General features: G+C 40.0%; 1 protein-coding gene across 4 annotated transcripts in view; it reads left to right on the top strand.

Annotated features, from left to right (window-relative positions):
* Positions 1-512: 512 nt before the first annotated feature.
* STARD13 (StAR related lipid transfer domain containing 13) overlaps positions 513-6,539 on the top strand; it is a 799,642-nt gene continuing 793,615 nt past the window's right edge. For 3 of the 4 annotated variants that reach the window (XM_007495305.3, XM_056825164.1, XM_056825162.1), the window contains exon 1: positions 513-586. The gene's annotated coding sequence lies outside the window, so the exon portion shown is untranslated. The remainder of the gene's footprint in view (positions 587-6,539) is intronic. The other variant, XM_056825163.1, reaches the window with a different exon arrangement.

Genomic DNA, 6,539 nt, shown 5'->3' with positions numbered 1-6,539 from the left:
ACAGAGCTAGGAAATACGTGAGGCTACCTTTGAACTCAGAACTCCCTTCTCCAGGTCTGGCTCTCTTTCCACTGAGCCACCTAGCTGCTCTATCTCTGGCTCTCTTAATCATCTCAACAGGTAGGGCTCTACTTCAGAATTCCTGTAAATGGTCACAGTGGTTCATTGGGAAGCTAATTAACAGCAAACAGATTTACATTTTCTAAAATGAATGAAGGACAGAAAGTCCCATCTTGCCAAAAACATGAAAACTGTTGATTGGCTGAAGGCTTTCTTTTTTTCCTTCTCCAAGAGATTCCGGGGACCTCCACAATGAGGTGCTTTGTCTGGCTCACGCCAAGGTTAATTTGGCACCTCAGTCACAAAGAGCATATGCTTCCTGTGACAGACTTCCAGGGAGGCAGCTTCCCACATGTGCTCCCCTGGTCTCCTCATTGGTGTTCAGAAAGGAGAGGGTGGGTCCTCCAAAGGAGCCTGTGTGCCTATGACAGATGAGATTTTTTTTTTTAATGTGAGAAAACAAAACCTGAACATTTGATGCCCTGTTTTAAAAGGCGAAGACCTCTTTGGACCTGAAATTTACAAGGTAAGTAAACAGCACTCGGTCACAGAGCTTGAACTTTGAAACGGTTGGTGGGTATGATCAGAGGGCATTCTTTGAAAGTCTTGGTTGTTTAGTGAATAACTTTTAACATGCAGCAGGCTCTGCTGTTGCCTTGATAATAAGAGCTCGCAGCCAAATTACTGCACATCCATCTCTGATTTTCTAAAGAGAGCCACTTCTTCTAAATAACTTTCCACGATGAAATAGCCATGGAGATCTGTGGTCATTTTAAACTTGAGTGGAAATTATTTGCACAGGCTGGGCTTGCTTTCTGATTTCTGAGTAATCAGTGCATTGAAACAGGTTCAAATTAGCTCTGCCATTTGGAAAATGAGTCTGCACAGAGGTGGGCAGCCCCTAGGGATCAGCCCCATCAGATGCCAATAAAGTCTGTAGGTTTTACTCTGATTGTAATCTGGTGCTGGCTTGTGGAAGGCAATGGGGATTAGCTGAGCTCTGTTATACTATGTTATACTATATATACTATGGTGGCCCTGCTCTGGGAGAAATGACAAATGTGTGGGTATCAGGTGTTGTTGTGCAGGCCACTTTTCATCATTGGGGCAAATTAGATTGGGAGATTGGAAGTCATTACAATGCAGCCTGAAAGCCTAAGACTTGTCAGAATCAAAATAATGCCGGACGTGTTCACCAGGGTGTGGGACAACTAATCATCTGAGGCTGTTCGGGAAATCCAATACCTCCTTCAAAAAGTCCCAGTGCCCTCCTCATTTTTTTTCTTACAGTTTCTCTGGTTCTTTATGCTTAGGTTAGGAATAGTATTTATGTTGGCAACTTAAGCAATCTGCCTCTGAAAAGGAAGAAGTGTCAGAACAAAACCAAAAGCCTTTTCTGGTGCAAGAAAAGATAAGATAGAAAAGACAAGAAAACACTTTGGATAAAACAGAAGACATAGCAAACAATCCGATTTATTTTTTATCTCTTCTTAGCTGAACCTGTCTCCATTGCCCAGGTAATGGTCTTAGCTACTTGTGCTAAAATATCCTAATGACTATTTCCTCTTTCCCTGTGAGCTCCAAAAGATCTAAAACTGCATATGTCTTTTACACCAAAATATTCTCCTACTTGTTCACGGCTGTTTTCCTACCTTTGATAAGTCATTTAAGTTTATTCATTGTCTTTGAGCCTTCATAGCACTTTATGCACATTCTGAAGATAATGATTGGTTCCACTTTATTAGATTGGGAAGGTGAGGCACAGACAGAAAGGCAAGAAGAACCTTGTCCAAGATCAGTCACCCAGGGAAACACTGGTCAGGCAAGGCTAGAACCAGTTCTCCAGACTTCTAACCAAGGATTCACTCTAGGAACTAGGCTGCTTCCCCTGTTCTAGCCAGAGTTATTTCCTGATTTTGTACTGGAAAGCACTCTACTACTCTCCTGAGCTATGTTAAGACATATCATCTGAGTGAGGTATTCATTCACTCTGAGGATTGGAATGTGGAGGCCCCTTTGCCCTGACCAGCTCATGAGCAGCCCAGCCTCTGGGAGCCTGGAGGAAGCAACACTATCTCCACCAAATACCCAGCAGTAAAGAAGGTTGGATCCCCAGAACTGATAGTGTCAGTGTCCACATTTATCTCTCTCGATGGCTAATCTGCAGTCTTAAAGTAAGGTCAAACAGAAGGGGAAATCCTCAGGAAACTTATATTGGTCAGAAAGAATCCGCCAGAATGATGAGGCTAAAAAGGCTGTCTCATTCCTAGACTAACATTCCAATATGAGATTGCCCCATTGTAAAGAGTTATATTTAACTGACCTCTGTTTCCACATCTGTAAATATGATGCTTGTGAAAATAAATATTTAGGGAACATCTTAGCTCTATTAAATAAAGATTGAAGAACAAATAGGTCTTGGGTAGTCGAATTTTCTTTTTCTTCTCCCCCCCCCCTGCCTTCTTATAAAGAAGGGATGGAAATGAGGATGAAAAACACTACCTGATTTCATTCAAGAAGCATTGCACTGAACATGTTCTCAAAGTTTCTCTAATACTTTCATGGAAGTTCTACTTCCTCTAGTTCTTCTGCTGTTTAACTGAGACATTCTCTGTTCTTTGAGACTTGTTTTCTCCTCTGAGCATGAATGCCTGATCAAAACATCCCAAAGAGGTAAACAAAAGCTCTAAAATGATAAACACTCAGAAAATGAATCTCAAGCTTTGTTACTACAGACCCTGATGAAATAGCCCAGATCTCGTAGATGTCAAGCTAGAAATCATAGTCTGGAGAACATTGGGGCTGAAAGGATTCTTAGAGATCATTTACTTTTAGGACAGCTCTTGGTATAATGGATAGTTCTGGGCCTGGAGTCAGGAAGGTTTAAGTTTCAATTCAGCCTCAAGTACTTATTAGCTGTGCGACTTTGGACATGTCATTTATCCTCTTTGCCTCAGTTTCCCTAACTTTTAATGGAGATATTAATAATACTTCTATCTTAGGGTTCTTGTAAAGATCAAATGAGATAATATTTATTAAAAAAAGGTGCTTAGTTACTAGATTCTATATAAATACTTTTTCTTTCCTTAGATGAGAACCAGAGAAATCTCATACCATGAAGGGAAAAAAAATGTATATAAAACATCAACCTTGATCAGTACATTGTGTTAGTGCTGGGGAGACACAAAGTTTAGATAAAACACTATCTATCCCTGCCCTCATATACTTTTGTTGTTTAGGAAAGGAGCAGGACACACCCCCAAATCACCCATGATGAAACACAAAGTGCCATGTGAAGTGGGAAGGGGGGAGTTGTTATTGTCAGGTAGAGGGGATGGTGATAGATAGGCAAGATAGCCCCAGTTTCAAACTTTAAGTATATGGAGGAGCTCATTTGGAAAGGGCAGCATTGAGAAAGGTACCTTAGATAGCTTGCACTGTGATCTGGTTAGATAATGGGTAGAGTTTTGTGTTGGGCTCTGGACACTATGCCATATGAAGGGCATGTTAAGATGGAGTATGCTCAGAAGAATATATCTGAGTCAATGAGAGAAATCAACATGATGCTATGCAGTGTTCTATAGGAGGAAATGGGCATGTTTATCTCAGATAAGGGGAGAATCATGTTCATGGATCTGAAGGGATGTCATATGAAAGAAGGAATAGACTTCTTTGTCTTATTGCTATGGGGCAGACCTAGAACAAGCCAATGATTGGATGTTAAAGACTCAGATTTCATGCAAAGAAAAATGTCTTATTTAAATCTGTACAAAGGTGGAAAGCAGAGAGAGTAGTGAGTTTAGCCTCAATAGTGGGCTTTAGGTAGAGACTGGTTTTCCGGACATTGTAGAAGGCATACTGTAATTGTTGGAAATTAGACCCCAATGATGGAGATAGAGCTAAAGAGTAGGAAAGTACTTCAAAGGCCATCAAGGTATAACCCCCTTATTTTAGAGATAAGGAAACTGGGGCAAAAACTCATGTAGAGTCACATAGCTAATAAGCACCTTGATGACCTCTGAAAATCTCTTCCTACATGAGATTCTTTGATTCTCCTTGAAGTTCCTCCCTGTGTATCTAGAGAGTTTCAATATAGACTTACAGTTAAGGCAAAAGCTATTGTCTAGGGATTCTACTTCATCTTTCCCTATAGTGTGACCCAATCACCTATAGCAAATATATAAAAGATAGTAAAAATCAGCTCATGTAGAGACAAAACTCATTATAAAAGGAGCTATTACAACTAAGCAAAATTTTAGAGAGCAGAAAACTCAAAGCCAATTTTACCAGAAAATGAATAGAGCAGAGAAAGAGAGTAATGGAGGGGATAAATTCAGTAGGTCCCAGTGCCGTAACAAATTCTGCCCTGGCAGATTACTCCGTAAGTGGGTCAGGAGTCAGACAAGGCTCCAACAGCTCATGAGTATTTTCAGTTTGGAGTAGCAACAGGTAGCAACATTTTTATTCAAGACCTATATTATGGTTTATATTTATATGATTTCATCTGATGTTTATTTGATTGCTCTCAAAGGTCTCCAGAGTTCCTTAAAATTTGCTGACCACTGGCTTATCCCAGGCATCTACCACTGGGGGATACAAGGATTCTACATCCCATAATCCTTCCATCAGGTCCTCCTTACTTATTATTATATTTCTCATTGGTCTCCTTCCTAACATAGAACTAAACTACAACTACTGCTCATTTATGGTCCCAGCTGCAATTGGCAATATTGATCTCAGTCTCTCGTCTTTTAGTTCACTGCCCTTTCTACTATACCACAATGCCTCTCCAAGACTGATATTTAGTATTAGATACATTACCATTTGATCTTGCACAATGGTTTCCTTTACTTTTTCTTCTTCTTTTCTCTTAGCCTTCACATTCTTCTGCTCTCCATGTTGTCCTAAAAGAGACGGCATTACAGGGCATCTTGAATGGTGCAGTAGAGTGAACATCCAGCCTGGCGTGAAGAAGGCCTGAATTCAAATTCAGCCTCAGACACTTACTAGTTTGGTGACTCTGGGCAAGTCACTTAACTTATTTTATCTCAGTTTCTCCAAATGTAAAATGAGCTGGGGAAAGAAAGAAACAGCACACTGCTTCAGTATCTTTGCCCAGAAAACACCAAATGGGGTCACAGAGTCAGACACAACTGAAACAACTGAGCAATGATAACAAAATCTTGAATGGAAAATGAAATTAAATAACTGTTTCATACCCACCATGAAAAATGTTCCTTCAGCTTGCTCAGATATTTGAAATGAGGTTCTATGGGAAGGCATATATGTTTGAGTCTACACTTGGAGTAAACCAAAAACTCCATTAATTTTAAAGTCCTATACCTCTGGCATTAAAAAGTTAGATCTCTTTACTGAAGATCTTTGAAAACAATCTAATAAACAATATCAGATGAAATCATATAAACATAAATTGGAGTCAAGGTTTGAACAAGAAAGACCCCAACACACACACATACACACACACACACACAGAGGAGACTAGTAAGAGAGGATGAGACCTCTCCTTCCTTTTTTAGGGTTCATGAGTATGGGACACAGTATTCAGACTTTTCTGATATGTTGATTAGTTTTGATGAGCATTTTTTCTTCCTCTTTTTTATGTTTCATTATAAAAGATGACTCTTTGGAAAGGTGTGGGATGGATATAATAGGGTATGTTAGGGATATAAAAACAAAACAATATCAATAAAAATCTATTTAAAAATAAAGGGTGGGAAACCATGTTAGTGGGACTGCTGAATATGACCTGAAAGAGACTCATAGAACCTTCTGAAGCTTGAACCCTCCCCACACTTGGACAGCCATACATATTTATAATGTAGGACATTCTGTTCGGCACTCAACAGAAGTCTGTTGAACTATTGAAAAAAAAGGGGCAAGAAATAGGTAGAGTTCCTAGTTGTGATTGCACCCTAAGTACTAAAGGCCCTTAGAACAATACTGTTTAAACAGAGGAGCAAACAAAAAATAGGGCACTTCAAGGGAGAAGGTGATATTTGAAGGTCTGTCGGAGATAAAGAAAATCAAAAGCCTACAAAGGGGCCTGAAACTAAGTTTGGAAAAGGTTGCCAAGGCAGGTGGAGAAGTTAAGCAACTGTAAGTACATTTCCCTGAGAAATGGTCAGTGTGAAATTCCAGGAGTGGAGTGCTTTGACAACATCCCAGGTGAGTTTTTTAGTGTTTATTTTCTAGGGTAAGATTTTGCCTAGTGGATCTCTTGCGAAAGGCTTCACATTAGACTCACGATAAGGATAAGAAGAGGAACATAGGCACTTAGACCTCTGATTTCATTGGTATAGATACCTTTTGGGTCAACCTCCCTCTGTCAGTGCAGTTTATAACCTTCCCTGGACCTAGATAGCTAGGTGGCACAGAGGATAGAGTGCTGAGCCTGGAATCAGGAAGACACAAGTTCAAATCTACCTCAGACATGTACTAGCTGCATATCCTTGGGCAAG

The sequence above is a fragment of the Monodelphis domestica genome, chromosome 4, assembly GCF_027887165.1.
Source record: "Monodelphis domestica isolate mMonDom1 chromosome 4, mMonDom1.pri, whole genome shotgun sequence".
Classification (NCBI taxonomy): domain Eukaryota; kingdom Metazoa; phylum Chordata; class Mammalia; order Didelphimorphia; family Didelphidae; genus Monodelphis; species Monodelphis domestica.
This window is presented reverse-complemented; position numbering and strand designations above follow the sequence as displayed.